At 41.7% G+C, this 17,851-nt stretch overlaps 1 long non-coding RNA gene across 2 annotated transcripts; it reads left to right on the plus strand.

Moving 5' to 3' along the window:
* The first annotated feature begins 1,754 nt into the window (after positions 1–1,754).
* On the plus strand, positions 1,755–7,228 carry LOC132870910 (uncharacterized). Of its 2 annotated transcripts, none has more exons than XR_009651219.1 (2): positions 1,755–2,012; positions 3,767–7,228. It is a non-coding gene; the product is annotated as an uncharacterized LOC132870910 (long non-coding RNA). The 2 variants fall into 2 exon arrangements; XR_009651220.1 differs by having other exon boundaries at positions 3,803–7,228.
* Positions 7,229–17,851: the final 10,623 nt, after the last annotated feature.

The following is a 17,851-nucleotide window of genomic DNA, read 5'->3' on the forward strand; positions in this document are numbered from 1 at the left end:
TTAGAGCTTTTTAGAGCCTTTATTATTTTGGACTATTGCATATACTATGGCAGTGATTTTAAACTGTTCCTGTGTAGCCTGACCTTCGTCCAGTGGAGAAGAACACTTCTTTGTTAGACCAAACATAGTCTTTGTTTAAAACATTGTCAAATTGCTGAAATATTATTTTGCTTATGATTGAAGGTTTCATTCACACACACATACATATGGAATTAAGATGTGATTTGCTGACCTAGCACATAGACACATATCAAAATGATGTCACTCACTCACACCCATAGACAGACACACACACACACACACACACATACACACCCCTCTCTGAGGTCACATACAAACACACACACATTTGACAGACACAATAGACGTTTGGAGAGATTATGATTTGTTATAAAAGGTGTTTGTAATCTTTCATCTTTGACGAAGTGACTGTGCGAATAAACCGGCATGTGAACAACTCAGGTGTTCCCTTGTCTGTTTCTCTCGTTCTATCATTCGTCCCGGATCCGAGGGGGCTCATGAAGGAATCTCGGGGTCTCTTCCTGGGTGAACCCCAACAATTTGGTGTCAGAAGTGGGATACTGCCAACCAGGTGAGTAAATTATTTTAAATTTAATGTATAATTTGATTGGTTAGACTTCCGCCTGGTTGGTAGTAATTTCAAAAAAGAAAAGAGACCCAGTAAATTCAGGTAAACCTCGTGTGGAGGCACGGGACGTAAGGAACCTCGTAGACTTTTTAGAGATTAGATTAGACCTTTTAGACTCTTGTTTACGGGACGAGACGGGGCTAGTAGAGCCACGGGATTAGGCTGGTAAACCTCGTGATTTGTTTACGGGACGGTAAGCCTCGTGAAGACGCTCCAAGGGGGAGAACTGTCACGAGAAGAGCGCGCTTTTAATCTTTGATTCCTTCGTGCAGCCACCATGGGGGGAAAAATTGTATTATATTAATTGTATTATATTAATTGTATTATATTAATTGTATTATTGTATTAAGGTACCCGGACCCCGAGAAAAAACCCACGGGATTGGATGAATTGCTGTGGTTTAGCATTCTACACAAATTCTAGACAATTTGGCCGGCTCAGTTTGATTTATCCTCATCCAGGTATTTGCAATCTCTGGGAGCTGTGTAATGTATCTTTAATTGTTTTAGCATTTATATAAGGCATTACTGGATATGCACAAAATAATGAAACAACAAATCAGTACTCTGGACATGAACAGTCAGAACTGTGTTCCTGGTGTGCATAAATGTCAAACCTTTGGTCAATCCAACCTGTATAACCAACTTCCAAAGTCCTTATTTCCTTATAAAGTCCTTATAAGATGCAAATTAAAATGATTTACCTAAAATTTGAATGATAATTAACAATGATATATCCCAGGTACTTTTTATTCAATAAACTTTAAGAATGAATACAAAGCTTCAGTGTTTGACAAAAAAACTACAAAGTGTAAATGTTATGTGCTCTTTTATCATTGTGGGAATTGATTATAGCTCTAAATAAATATTGAAGGTTTTTTTTTTGAATCCGTATAACTTTATTTGTACGCCCGTATACTATGTTTATTGAATCAAATCCGTATAAAATACGGACATTCTGTATATTGTGCATTTTAATCTCAGCGAAAGCTTCACTGAATCGATTCTTTAGAACAAACTCGTATGCGTGTGAATCAATTTACTTGATTCCCTCTTGATTCTTCAGAAACTACGGAAACCTTATTTGTATTCCTGTTTTCAAATTGTAAACAATAATCACACTTTCATGCTGCATGAAATTAAAGTATGAACTTTCCTCGAACCATTACGTGTGCATGAACTCAACAAATGCCGTTGATGCGTCTGTATCGATTCGCTCGATCGAGTCATTTATGTTTCGTCCCGAAGAAGATCCGAATCGTTTGTGAATCTCATCACTGTTAGAAACCCAAGAGAAGAGATCCTCTTCCCTTAACATCATCAGAGGAAAAATCTGCTTCTTAATCAATTAGTTTCAGCGTTTGGTGAGTAGATCATCTGTATTTTATTTTATATTCATTGTGTGTTGATAGTCCGAAACTTGTAACTGGAAAGTTATCAGGAAAGTCACGAGTGGTCTGCGAGGTGATCTCTGAACAGGTCCGCGAGCACTCTATAAGACTATTAATGTGTTTTAATAATTAATAGTGCAGCTATTAATGCAGTTTCATGTCTAGATTACGAAGTATGTGACGGCAAAATAACATTAGAACTCCAGTTCCCATGATGCTTGTGAACTGGGCATGCGCACTGGATAAAAGAAAAAAAGCAGCTCTTTAGGGCAAAACTCTCGTCTCATCAGATTTGGGCAGTAATTCTATGCATTCAGACCTTAAATAATGAAATAACTGTACAAGCAAATACAACACAAAAACCATTTTAAAACATTCACTTAAATTAAACAGACATGGTAAAAACAGAAGAAATATATTTAAGGCTTAGAGTTTGATTAATTCAGCCAAATCAAATATCACTTTCAGATTTGAAGATATTTATCAGGAATCATTTTTAAAATATCGAGTATTATACCACTTCCTGTTTAAAGGCATAATAAAAGGCATCAAATATATTTATCCTACGTGTGAATGGAAATGCCGAAAAGTTTAATGTTTAACCTCATGTTTAATGTTGATCTAAAACATTTTAAACTGATCGTGTGGTGGTCTAGTGGTTAGGATTCGGCGCTCTCACCGCCGCTGGTGTAGTGGTATTTTTATTAATCATATGTAATTCTAACCTTTAAATATCCTATAGACTCCTGTTTCTGACGCGTTTTAGCGAAATGTGGACTTGTCTTGTCTGGGAAGCATGAAATTAGTTCAACAGCGAGCTAACCCGCTTTTTACTTCATTTTTGACATTTTTTGAATAATTGTCGTCCTATAATATAAATAATATTTTGAATAATTGTTCCGTAGCAATATGCTCTGTCTCTTTCTCAGTCAGCATTGAGATAAAGACTCCCAGACTGTTACAGATAGCTATAATATAAACAACTCATGCAAGAATAGCAGGCAAGGACACACAGAAATCTGCAATGGGCAGAGAAAATCATTATTTTTGGCACTCTCTCACAATAATAAATTTAATAAGTAATCTCTTTATATTATTAGGTAAATTCCATATACATAAAGTCAAAATGTCCAAGACAACCAATTGTCATTCCCATTAATACTGTTAATTGAATTAAAAATGTATTTTCAGTCTCTGTCACATATCGAATCCAACAAAAGAGTGCTTATCAGCTATTCAATTTCATTCAAATTACATTCAGTGAAATTGTCATTTCAATTTGCCCTGTTTTTTTATCTCCTTATCTTTCTTTAAACTTATTGCTACTTATGAGGCTAAGCTTAACCATGTTCCTCCTAATTTCGAACTATTGATATGAAATGCTCTGATTAACTGTTTTCTGAGTTTTAAACCTCCATACTTTTGCCTTTAAAAACCACAGAGGATATGGAATGGATAGGCTTTTAATGTATTTAGTTAACTATAATTTTTTTCCCAGCAAGAAACAGTTAACAAACGTTTACTTGAATAACTTTTTGTTTATAAATCGGAGACTTGGTTTTATCTTTGTTTAACCATTAAGAAAAAAACTTCATAAATTATCATGATTATGATACATTGGCTTGTATAAGTATTCATTGTCCTTGAACCTTTCCGCATTTTGTTGCACTGCAACCTGGAACTTAAATTGACATGAAACTATTCATGTGCATCCTGTTTATAATAAGCAATACCTCTCTCTCTGGATCCATGTCATCCTACAGTCTCTTCTCGAGCAAGGCGTGGTGAGACACTTTACACAAGATTTACGTATGAATTGATTGTTTCTTCTGTAATATCACAGGTTCCTGCCATTAATGATCTCTGTTCTGCCTTTTTTTCCACGCACATGAGGAGATAGTGTTTGGACTCAAGGTTTCATTTGACTCTCCTGCTGTTTTTTTTTTCAGCTGTAATTCATAATGCGCTCTGTGACCTTCTCCCTCCCTCAGGACTCTGTGGTCTGTGTGTTCTGGTGTCTGCTGAGTCACCAGAAATCTGCCAAGACACTGACACTTGCGCCTGCTCCAACATCTGGTGCATAAGGGCTTTAAGGTTTCCAGAACCAAGCTGCAATATTGTATGGACACTTAAGTATTTGGACTTTTGAAGTTTTGAACTTTCTCAAGGCTGTCATTCTAGACACAAAACCTCCTCCACTGCAACATCCTTTGACCTGGACTGACGCTATGGTGGTCGCTTATCACTCCCTCAGAAGCACCCTTTGTTCCGCCCCTGGGTCACTTCAAGCCCTTCCACCTCTATGCCTGTGGACACCGGGGCACGGCCTCTGGGGAGCGTGAGGGGGGGGAAATGCATCATTGTGCGTTTTTATCCAAAACATTAGACATTGTTGCTCAAGGCTTACCTGTGTGTCTGGGGGCTGTCTCCGCATGTGCTTTGATGGTTTTAGATGCGGAAAAATTGGTTTTTGTCTCACCCATTGATCTTGCACTCGTCACATCAAGTTAAACAGGTGTTGCAAAATTTACAGACCCATTAAATTAATTTATCAGTAATAGGGGTCTCTAGGGATCTTTGTTGATGGTTCTTGTTCTAAACCCTCAGACGGTTCTTGTTTTATAATTTATAATATTATCACACCTCTGTGGTTATTCTGTGTGTTCAATCAATATCAACCTGATATTCTGCATGAGACATACGCTCTTTCTTTCTCATTTGATTTTTGTCATCTTGATTGTGGACAAATTCTCTAAATGGGTAGAAGTTTTTCCCTGTTCTCGAGAGAACACGAAGATAGTTACTCGTTTTGATACTTACGGTAGATATAATAATAATAATAATAATAATAATAATAATAATGATGATACATTTTATTTATAAGTGCCTTTCAAGGTACCTAAGAACACTGGACAATAAAAAAGAAAAACAAACAATAAAATAACAACAATAAAATAATAAGAAATCAATAATTATTGTTATAGTTATGGGGTTTCAAATGCCATAGACTCAGACAAGGGTACCTGTTTTACCTCAAAAGTCACACAAAACCTTTGTAAGTATCTCTAAACTAAACTGGTGTTTTCACATTCCTCAATCCTCTGGTATCGTAGAACGTACTAATAGAACATTGAAAGACAAATTAATTAAGGTCATGCAGGACACAGGTTTGCTTCTGTAATCCATAATTCATTCTGGCTGAAATTCGTGTGACACCAAGAAATTATTTTTGGAAATAAAGACTTCCCCTGGAAGAAGGGAACTCCGGCTCCGGGTACCTCTGACTTGAAAATGCATATGGGTGAGTATTCTGCAGCCCTTATAGATAAGTTGCATAAAATTTGTACCAAGGTCAATAATACAGTATTATCTCCACCACACACCCCTTTCACGTGGGAGACAAGTGCTGGTGTGATTTTTTAAAGTAATGATTTGGACAATTGGGAAAACGATATAATGGGCCTGCAGACATAGTCGCCATTACTTTTGCTGCTGTTTTAACTGATCTTTTTCCACAGTGGATCCATGCCACTCGATTGAAGAAGGCTCCATAACAAAGTTGTGTTATAATAAGTTTGCTGCTATTAACGCTTTTTGTGTCCCTATCTAGTCTCCCTCTGGCCAGTTTTCTCTCTCTCTCCATTTCTGAGCTCTGCACAGATTCGACTGAGAATCCTCAAGATGTTGTGAACAAAGAGGGGAAGAGATCTTGCGCCCCATTTGGAACCAATCATCCTCACTACAACCATGACAGTCCTCATCACGGGTTTCGTGGCTTCATTGTTGCTCGGGGCAGGGCTACCCGCCCGAGCCTTCGTGACTGCTTCATCTTTGCTCGGGGCAGGGCTACCCGCCCGAGCCTTCTGGACCACTTCATTGCTCGGGGCAGGGTTACCCGCTCGAGCTGGACTTCATTGCTCGGAGCAGGGTTACCCGCTCGAGCTGGACTTCGAGACAACATCTTCTGGACTAACTTCGCTAACTGGACTGCACAAGCGCACACCACACGAATGTGTTATGTCTTTCATCTGATGCCGTTTTCTACTATTATTACACATCTCTATGCTCTGAAACTCTGTATTCTTACAGGACTCTGTTCTCACTATAGGTCGATATGCCTTCTAATTTAATTTTTTCCCCTCACTGTTTTAGAACAAATTACTCTGAAGGAAGTAGCGTGTATCTGGGAATTAAGAGGTTTTGAGTTTCTCTAAGCTCCGGTGAGGTGGGACGAGGGCTGAGATTGGGCATGCCCGCCCTCTGAGCACCAATATACGTCAAGAAGGGCAAAGATTAACTCAGGATTAATTCTCGATGTAATCACATATATGATCATGAGGTGATAATAGGATTTGATAATAGTGATACTATTATCAAAGGGGGGGATTGTTAGGGTTATATAAGTATTATTCTTATTATTCTTATAAGTATTATTATTAAAATGGTGACAAAATTAAGAGTTAACTTAAGGTTCAGTTAAAAATGACCTTCTGTCTCGGCTGGACATTGTTTGGGAACATTTTGTTTATGAAATGTGTATTTTGAACAGAGAAGTGTCTGAAGGACCCACCAAGGTCTGTTTTAGTGTCAGATCGACCCACACACACACTTTAATGTTGGATGTAATGGTAGCCTTATTGCTGAACAAAGAGTTAAGACTCTTATATTATATTTTTATAGTATATATTATAGTATATATTACTTATAGTATATTTTAGAGCTTTTTATAGTATATTTTAGAGCTTTTTAGAGCCTTTATTATTTTGGACTATTGCATATACTATGGCAGTGATTTTAAACTGTTCCTGTGTAGCCTGACCTTCGTCCAGTGGAGAAGAACACTTCTTTGTTAGACCAAACATAGTCTTTGTTTAAAACATTGTCAAATTGCTGAAATATTATTTTGCTTATGATTGAAGGTTTCATTCACACACACATACATATGGAATTAAGATGTGATTTGCTGACCTAGCACATAGACACATATCAAAATGATGTCACTCACTCACACCCATAGACAGACACACACACACACACACATACACACCCCTCTCTGAGGTCACATACAAACACACACACATTTGACAGACACAATAGACGTTTGGAGAGATTATGATTTGTTATAAAAGGTGTTTGTAATCTTTCATCTTTGACGAAGTGACTGTGCGAATAAACCGGCATGTGAACAACTCAGGTGTTCCCTTGTCTGTTTCTCTCGTTCTATCATTCGTCCCGGATCCGAGGGGGCTCATGAAGGAATCTCGGGGTCTCTTCCTGGGTGAACCCCAACATACAGTGTCTCTCTGTACATCATGGTCATTGTGGCCACACAACTCAATCTTTGTCTCATCTGACCACACAGCTTTCCTCCAGAAGGCTTTTTTTCTTTGTCTGTGTGGTCAGCTTCAAACTTTAGTTAAGCTTGAAGGTGTCAATTTTGGAGCAGGGGGTTATTTCTTGGATGGCAGCCTCTTAGTCCATGGTGATCTGAACTGTAGACAGTGATCCATCAGCTTCCGGTTCATGGCAGGGCAGTTCATGGTGTTCATCAGCTTCCAGTTCATGGCAGGGCAGTTCATGGTGGTTCCCCGGTTGTTCCTAACCATCTAAACCAATTTCCTTTCAACTGAGGGTGACAGTTTGGGTTTTCTTAAGCAAAGTGAATTGGCAAAGTGACTACACCTCACAATAACTTGGATACAATTGTTTGAACTGATCATGGAATTTGCAGTTGTTTAGAAATGGCTCCAAGAGACATTCTGGAGTTGTGTACATCTGTGATCCTCTTTCTCAGATCTGCACTGAGCTCCTTGGACTGTCCCATTTTACTGTGTGTTGGTCAATCCAATGAGTGCTGTAAATAAACCCTTTTTATGAAGGCACAGAGAAGCTACCAGCTGTAGTCAATCATGATCACTAACAGGAAGTTAAGAGACCTCGGCCTTGGCAAGATAAGAGACATTTTAGAAGTTTCAGCACCTCTGAATTAATAATCTAAGTGACCATATGTACATTTTTGACCATGTAATGCATGTATAATTTTGACCCTGTGTTGATTTCAGAAAACCTAAAGAAAATTAAAAATTGTGCACCAAATTCTAGTGTTTTTTTTTTATTAAAGCTGTATGCTGTACAATCATTCTGCCACAGAAAAAGAACAGTTCAAAGAAATGACTGAAAGCCCAAATACTGCCATGACGTTCATATCCAAGATGACATTCAGGTCACTGTATGTAAACTTCTGACCACAACTGTAGGTTTTTCATCAAGGACATGAATATTATGAAATAATGTGTAATGTACATAGAATTATGTGGTAAACAAATTGTGTTAAAATATATGTTTCATATTTTAGATTCTTCAAAGTAGCCACCGTTTACCTTGATGACACTTTGCACACTATTGGCATTATCTTAACCAGCTTCATGAGGTCATTACCTGGAATGGTTTTCAATTAACAGGTGTGCCTTGTCAAAAGTTGAAGAGAAGCTCCAACAGAGATGTTGGTGATGTATTAGCCACACCCTCCAAAACCCTGTTTCCAGCACCACAAGACAAGCCCTTTCATGGAACTCTCAAGGGAAAAGGAAAAGAGGCTGACCAACCACTTATCCTATGCAGGGTCGCAAGCAAGCTGGAGCCTATGCCAGCTGACTATGGGCGAGAGGCGGGGTACACCCTAGACAAGTCATCAGGTCATCGCAGGACTGATACATAGAGACAAACAACCATTCACATTCACACCTACAGTCAATTTAGAGCCACCAGTTAACCTAACCTGCATGTGTTTGGACTGTGGGGGAAACCGGAGTACCTGGAGGAAACCCACGCAGACACGGAGAGAACATGCAAACTCCACGCAGAAAGGCCCTCGTCAGCCACTGAGCTCGAACCCAGGACCTTCTTGCTGTGAGGCGACAGTGCTAACCACTACACCACTGTGCTACCGTAACTATCAAACAGTAAATAGTAAATAATAAAAATACAGTAAATAGCCCTATTCCACAACTGTAGTAATCCATATTGTCAAGAATTGTTCAACTAAGTAAAGAGAAACAACATCTATCATCACTTTATGACATGAAGTCACGTTTAATGAATAAAAATAAGGAAACAACACTGAATTAGAAAGTGTGTCCAAACTTTTGGCAGGTCCAGTGTGTGCATGTGTAAACAATAAGAGTAGATGAAGTACCTTAATGCCCTGTCCTTTGCTGCCCCCCAGTGGGAAGGAAGCACTCTAAAGTCATCCAGAAGCTGCTGCAATTCTCATAAAGACCAATTTCAAATGATCTTGAGTCAGTGGGGGAACACTAAGGCCAAGTTTACATTAGACCGTATCTGTCTCGTTTTCTTCGCGGATGCACTGTCCGTTTACATTAAAACGCCTGGAAACGGGAATCCGCCAGCGTCCACGTATTCAATCCAGATCGTGTCTGGTCCGGTGCTGTGTAAACATTGAGAATACGCGGATACGCTGTGCTGAGCTCTAGCTGGCGTCGTCATTGGACAACGTCACTGTGACATCCACCTTCCTGATTCGCTGGCGTTGGTCATGTGACGCGACTGCTGAAAAACGGCGCGGACTTCCGCCTTGTATCACCTTTCATTAAAGAGTATAAAAGTATGAAAATACTGCAAATACTGATGCAAATACTGCCCATTGTGTAGTTATGATTGTCTTTAGGCTTGCCATCCTTCCACTTGCAAGTGGTAAGTGACGCGCATGCCTGATATGCACTGAGATCACACACACAGCGGCTCAGTCCCGAATCACTGCTCGTGCGCTTCACTCGCGCGCTCTGCGAGCTGCGCAGGGCCGGAGTGCGCACCCTCCAGAGGGCACTCGCTGTTCAGGGCGGAGTGATTTGGAGCGCAGGATGCCTGCGGAGCCGAGCATATCCGTGTATTGGCGTTGCTGTGTGCAGGCGAATCGTGTATTGGTGTTGCTGTGTGCATGTTAATCGTTTTAAAAACGTTAATCTGATGATCCGCTGATACAGTCTAATGTAAACCCTACCTAAGATCTAAGGCCGAAGGGTTTCTGAGAACTAAATACTTCATATCTTTAATTTTGGTAATTAATTATTTTATATAATAAATCACTGTTATATTTTCTTTCTCTTTTAATAAACAAAAGTGTTAAATCGCCATTACAAACCCCACTTCCAGAAAAGTTGGGCTCTCTCTCCTATTGAGAATGTATGATGCATCATGTAGAGGAGACTCAGATGACAGCAACCACAGACTGTTGAGCAGCTGAAGCCTTGTATCAAGCAAGAATGGACAAAAATTCTAATTGCAAATCTGCAACAATTAGTATCCTCAGATCCCATACAATTAACTGTAGCTGAATTAGGATTATATGTGGAATTAATATCAGGGCATTTTCTTTATTTTCAAGAATTTTGTTCGAGTAGACCTTTACATGTCAGTCTGAACATTTCTTTATTTTTATACCCCCGCTCCAAAGGAAGGGTTTTACACCTCTGTTCGTCCATCCAGCCATCCAAAACACCCTCTTTCTCAGCAACCACAAATCATAGCCACTTGGTACTTGGTACCAAACTTCAGCTTGGGGTTCTATACCGTGTATACCATTTTCAGGTCTGTTGCACATCAACTTCCTGTTTTCCGACAATGTATTTACAAAACATATAGCGTGGATTTACAAAATTTTGTGACATTTTTCTCAGCAACTACAAGTCACAACTGCTTGATATTTGGTACCGCGCCTCAGCTTGGGGTTCTATACCATGTATACCATTTTCAGGTCTATTGCACATCAACTTCCTGTTTACCAACTGAATGCATTTACGAAACATACAGCATGGATTTTGACACTATTTCAAGAAGCAATATGCTATTTCAAAATGACAGTTTAGCAGGATGCTATTTGAAATCCCTGGGGAGAGACACTGCTCTTTACTTACTTGTTTTAGGGTTAATTATTTGTTGAAGTCAACATTCATAATAATAAGTGTCCTATTCCTTCGATTGCTTGCGTTCTGATATAAGCGAGAGCGGGGGGATACGTAAGTGAGCGGTAGCTCACAGTTGATCTTATTTTCCTTGTTTCATTATTTTAGCCTCTGAATGTCACATTATCATAGAAGCGTTGAAATTAAATTCATACTTCACATTTTCTCAGCAGGACTTATTAAAAATTGGATTATATCTGAGCATGTATCTGACACATCTGTAGCAATGGTGATATATTCATGTCAACATGGACTAGAATCCAAGAGGAACGCTTCCGTCTCCTTGTGGAATCTATGCCATGAAGAAGTGAGGTTGCTCTGAAAGCGAAAGGGTGTCCTTCTCAGGATGAGTGCAGTGTTCCTAATAAAGTGGCCAGTGAGAGTATATCTTCTTAATTGGAGAGGGAAGGATATTTTCCTGGCTGTAGAAACCTAGATCATTCAGTGTATCTGCAGCAATGGACTCAAACATGAAGGATCTTATGGCAATGACATTGGTGCATTCCAGATGTGAACAAAGTACCCAACTTCATTACTTAAGTCAAAGTACAGATTCCATTGGTCAAATGTTACTCCGATACAAGTGAAAGTTGTCCAGTCAAATTTTTTACTTCAGTTAAAATACTGAAGTAGTTGCTTTGAAAAATACTTAAGTATTAAAAGTACATTTTTTGTCAATGCATTGTTGTATCATTGCCACAACGCTTATAATACCTAACGCCTCTGAAGGAACCAACTGGATTTATAAAATGAACACATGCTGTGCCGTCATGGTGGTTTAATGTTAAGCTAGCTAGTCAGTGAAGCTCCACCTGACATGCTAGCAAACTCTTTTCAAACTTGAAATCATATTGGGTAGCTAGCGTTACTCGAAAAGAAAGATTTCTACATTGTTTATTTAACAAGATTATGCTAAAAAGTATTTCTGAAAGGACTTCAGATAAGTTAACGTTATGTTAGCGTAACTCTGTTTTTTTTCATGCTAACTAACAGTGTCCAAGTTAACTAGCTATGTGATAACGTTAGCCGTGGACAAGGCTACGGCAACTTGGTGGGCAAATCCATAGAAAGTCATTTGACTATCCAGACTGCATAGCTATTGCAACGTTATCGCTAGCTCTAAAAGCACAGACAACTTCACTGCAAGCTTTCTCTTGGAATAAAATGTTTACGTTCCTCAATCTGCTTCCACAGGTTGGACGGCGAGTATTTGTAGACCATGATGTGGTTCGTTTTAGGCAAACAAAGCAAACGTTTAAAATGAAACGAATCTTTAATCTTTTCAGAAAACTGAAACATGGGTTCATGGGCCATGGGTGTGTGCGTTCCCCAGAAGAACTGCCTCCTTCCATTTGGCCATCAACTGATTGTGGTCAAATAACCTTCTTGAGAAGTCAATTTGATTTTATCCAGCCTATGGACATGATGCGATTCTAGTGATTACTGATCGGCTATCTCAGCGTCATCTGTGATAAAACCATCGCATTTTAGAAAAGAAAAAAAACATTCACTTTCAAAGCTGTTTCATAGTAACGAGGACCTTGATAGAAATGTAGTAGAGTGAAAAGTACGATATTTGTCTTACAAATGTAGTGAAGTTAAAGTCATGTTTCCAAAAATAAAAAGAAGTACAAGTAAATGTATATGCATTATGGGAAGTACTTACTGTAACTTCCCATAATCCAAAAGAATATTCCTACCAACACCTACTACATTCAGAGTCTTACATTTAAGAAATGTTTTCTTTGCCATGCTGTCATTTCCATGCTGGTAATGTTCCATTCTCTAGATTATTTGCATGTGCAGGCCACACACAAACCACTTTCCCTCAGCCTGGGCCACACCCAACTTTAGAGACACACCTGATGGAAACTGTTTTGGTTTTAGAAGAAAAAGCCTTTATTTGTCACATGTAAACTCAAGCATAGACTTAAGCACACAGTGAAATTCTTCCTCTGCATTAAATCCTATCTGAAGCAGTGAACACACACAAGTACATATACCCAGAGCAGTGAGCAGTTATGCTACAGCGCCCGGGGAGCAATTGGGGGTCAAGGTGCCTTGCTCAAGGGCATTTCAGTCTAAGGCTGCCCCATGTTAACCTAACCTGCATGTCTTTGGACTGTGGGGGAAACCGAAGCACCTGGAGGAAACCCACACAGACACGGGGAGAAAATGCAAGCTCCGCCCAGAAAGGCCCCTGTCAGCCACTGGGCTCAAACCCAGAACCTTCTGCCTGTGAGGCAACAGTGCTAACCACTACACCACCATCATTTGTAGACACATGACCACGCAACCCCCCTTTGCTCATTCATCCACAAGAGCATTAGTGAAGTTTGGGGTGCAGTCAGCTTTTCAGAACATCCCAAAGATGTTCAGGGGCGGATGGGGGTTGAGTTCACATTTTACTCAAACATTGGTACACCATGTCTTCATGGAGCTTGCTTTATGGTGGAAGAGGCTTGGGTTCCAGTTAAGGGGGGGGGGGGGGGGGGGACCTAGACAATCATATGCCTCCAAACTTGTAGCAACAGTCTGGAGAAGACCCATATATGCAGGTCATGGTCTGGTCAGGCTCCAACACACTTTTTGCCTTGTAGTATATTTACATCTTTACCTCACCCAGGATGGAGTCCACCAGGGGGCGAGGTATTGTTTTCGGTGTGGTTTCTTTGTTAGCAACATTACAGGAAAACGGCTGGACCAATCTTCATGAAACTTTCAAGATAGATAGGCATTGGTCTCAAATAGAACCTCCAACAGTTTGAGGGTCATCTGGTCAAGGTCACCAAAAAGGTCAAAACCTTTTTTTGTGATATCTTCCTTCATATTTACTTCAAACCAATTCCAAAATGTTCATCTTTCAATTCTGCTTCCACTGATATGCTGCATGATGGGATCTCTCTCGTAGTTTTCTTAGCGGTTGGGAGTCAAGTGTCAGGGGGGTCAAGGTCATTGCTAAAATTTGCATATTTTCCATTATTACTCGAAAACGGTTACAGAGATGTTTATCGTTATCAACATATAGAAAGTCATATATGGGCTTTCATTTGGCATCATGACCTTTGACCTTGTTTGTGTGTCTGTTAACAATTTAGCGTCTAGACGGTTGCACCGATTGACTTAAAATTTTCAGGGAAGGTTGGCAATGGTCCGTAGATTACCTGATTGAATTTGGGGGGTAAATCAGGTTAAGGTGGAGGTCAAGGTCACCGGAAAGCTTAACCTTTTGGTCAAAATAACATGTTTTGGAGCGCTAGTGAGCAAGCAATGGAGTAAGACGTGTTGCAGAGCTCCTGCTCAACTGCTGCATTTTTTTCAAAAATAAAAGCAACACTTTTTGATAATCTTTGCTGCAGAAAGCCAGTGTGATAATTAAGTACACTGTGTGTCAGAGATATGATTTTTTTTTTATGCCTGTAATGGCTTCGAGATTCCGCAAATTCAAGTACAACGGACCATCAGGCCTGACATCTCCTCGGCACGGAGTACATCTACAGACCGGAGTTGCACACCTGCCTCCCCCTGCAAAGACACAGAGGAAATCAACATGGAAGACCTGAAAGCTTGGATCCTTTTGGGCCTACAAGCTGATACTGCTGCTGTCTTTAGAATGGAGCTGAAAAACTCCCTCTCTGATGAGTTTGGCCATCAGACAGTCAGAGCCAAGCTAGCCAACAACGTCATGCTAGCACGAAGCAAAATTGAGCAAATGAAGTCTGCTATTAAGGACATGGAGGGTGGCATATCGTCATAGTTGGATGAAGTGGCAGAGCTTCAAACTACTATATCCACCCTGACGAAAGAACTGGGGGAGGTAAAAGATAAATGCGAAGACATGGAGGGGAGGATACACAGGTGTAACATCCGAATCCTGGGGCCTGCAGAGGAGCCTGGGTCTAGCTCCACAGAGTCAGCGTCTAAATTATTGTCTGAGGTGCTTAAACTGCAAAAGGACATTGTCGTTGATCACTCGCATTGGAACCCTATGCCAAAGAATGCCAGCGGAAAGCTACGAGTGATTGTTGCGAAGCTACATTGTTATCAGGACTGTGTGGAGATGCTGCACCGTGCTCACAGCCAAGTCCTGCTCAGGTACAGGGGACGAGCCATCGCCATCTTTCCGGACTACACAATGAAGGTCGCCAAGGCTCATGCTGCATTCACGGAAGCCAGGAAATTACTGCAAGATCAACAAGACGTCCATTATGGCATCCTCTTTCCTGCCCAGCTCCATATCGCCTATAATGGAGTGGACAAGGAATTTTTGGATCCAGATAAAGCCATGGCCTGCATTAAGAAACACATCACCAAGACGACGGATAACAGGGAACACTAAGGATGGACAAAATCATGTTTATTTTGCTCAGGTGTTGATCTAGATGGAAATCATTTAAAGTCTCTGAAAAGAACCTGGTATACTCACAGGTGAGACTGGTTGAATTTATACGAATGTTTAGGAAATATAGGGAAGTTTACAGTTTAAGCTCCATTCAGTTTTGACTGATGGTTGAATTTTGTGATCTAAAAAATTTAATGTGGTTCATTATTATATTTTATCAATCACTTAACAATGCAGTACTGCAGGTTTATTCCCATTTTCCTTTGTTCCTTGTTGAGTACTAAGATGATGATAACTTTGTTGCTTTTGTTTTCTTCATTACTTGTTCAAGTTGGGTTGAGCAGGAGCTCATGTTGGCTTAAAGTACAAGCTACCCAAGTAAAACACAATGTGTGGATATTTAGGCAAGGGGTTTTGGGGTTTGCATGTTCGTGCATATGTTGAGGGTAGGGGAGAGAAGACGACAGCCTCCACACGGCCTCTCCTGCAAGTAATGAGAAATGGTGAAAGACCAGCTCATGAAACTAATGTCGCCACCAAATCGTCACGCTGCCAGACCAGGGCGCAAGAGGTCGGGGGGACGCAAGCGCATGTCAGGGCGGGCGGCTATCCTGACCATCAAGCGTCAGGATCTGTCAGTGTTTCAGCTGAATGTCAAGGGCCTCACCATTGCCAAACTGGACATCATACGCCACCTTGCCGACTCCCACAAAGTCACAGCCGTCCTCCTTCAGGAGACACACTGTGAAAAAGCAGACTTCCTCAGGTTGCCCGGGTTCCACCTCGCCGGCTCCATCCTCAGTAGGCAGCATGGAATGGCCACCTTTGTTAGGTCTGACCTCAGCTGGACAGCCACAGGCCAATCACCACCAGGCTCCAGCCTCGAGTGGATGTTCACGAGGATACAGACAACAACGGTTGTGAATGTGTACAAGCCCTCACCATCAGTACTGTCCACATCAGACCTCCCGATTGCCCCGGCACCTGCCATCTACACCAGGGATTTCAACTGCCAGAACACCGATTGGGGTTACACCCATACAACACCAGACGGTGAGACACAGTGAGTGGGCCTCCACTGCCAATGCCCGGCTCCTGTTTGACCCCAAAGAACCACCAACCTTCTACTCCTCCAGATGGAACACATTCACCAACCCAGACCTCGCCTTTGCTGGGTTCCACAGTAATGACCCAATGCCAGAGAGAAGGGTCATTGACAGGTTCCCCCAATCGCACCACCGACCGTCTGTCATCGGAATTCCATCACTGGTGCAGCCGGTCTCGGGGAAACCTGTTGGGAGGTGGAATTTCCGGAAGGCCAACTGGCATGCATTTGCTGCAGAGACTGAGAGAACATCCACCAGTCTTCCGGACCCAGACACTCTTGATGTAGATGCCGCATACGCGGTCTACTGCGAAGTGCTGATAGGGGCAGCGAAAAAATCTATCCCACGAGGCTGTAACAAAAACATCCCAGGTTGGGACGAAGAGTGTAACCACCTCCTGCGAGCCCACCAGCAGGCTGGATCAAGAGCTGAAGTGGATGCAACAGCAACGGCACTTCTTGAGAAGCTGGATGTCACCCGCAGGGCCAGATGGATGGAGGTCGTCGAGTCGATTGACTTCACCCATTCCAGCCGTAAGGCGTGGCAGACCATTAATCAGCTCTCAGGTAGAAGTACAACATCCCCCAAGTGCCCGGTGACAGCAAACGCCATCGCAGCCCAACTCCTAAAAAATGGCCGCTTCCCAGGTGCAGATAGACTTTGCCCGCTTAACATCTCGCGAGGTATCCGCCCTCTCCAGGGCAGCCAGTGTTAATGCCAATCTGTCAGGGAAATTTACATCAACCGAGCTCAGGGATGCCATATCCAAACTCAAACAAGGCAAGGCACCAGGCCCCGACAACATCCATCCAGAGTTTGTGATCCACCAGAGCGAAACAACATCCGCCTGGTTGTGCGCATTCTTCTCGGCATGCCTCCAAAAGTCCAAACTCCCAAGGACATGGAGACGGGTGGCTGTCATAGCCCTGTTGAAACCCAACAAACCCCCGGATGACCCCAAGGCCTACAGGCCAATCTCGCTGCTCTGCGTTCCTTTTAAAATCTTGGAGAGGATGATTCACAGCCGTATTGAACCTGTAGTAGACCCACAGCTTCTGAGGGAACAGGCAGATTTCCGTTGGGGCAGGTCAATGGTGGACCGAGTAACCCTGCTCACGCAAGACCTTGAGGACAGCTTCCAGGCCAAAGCAAAAACAGGGGTTGTCCTACTGGACCTGACTGCCACCTATGACACCGTGTGGCACCGCGGACTCCACCTGAAGCTGCTGAGAACCATCCCAGACTGTCATATGGTCAATTTCATCATGGAGATGCTGTCAAACCGCAGCTTCATCCTCCAGACCAGTGATGGCCAGTGTAGCAGGCTTAGGAGGCTGAGAAACGGGGTCCCACAAGGGTCTGTTCTTTCACCAATGCTCTTCA

This window comes from Neoarius graeffei, chromosome 22 (genome assembly GCF_027579695.1).
Source record: "Neoarius graeffei isolate fNeoGra1 chromosome 22, fNeoGra1.pri, whole genome shotgun sequence".
Lineage (NCBI taxonomy): Eukaryota > Metazoa > Chordata > Actinopteri > Siluriformes > Ariidae > Neoarius > Neoarius graeffei.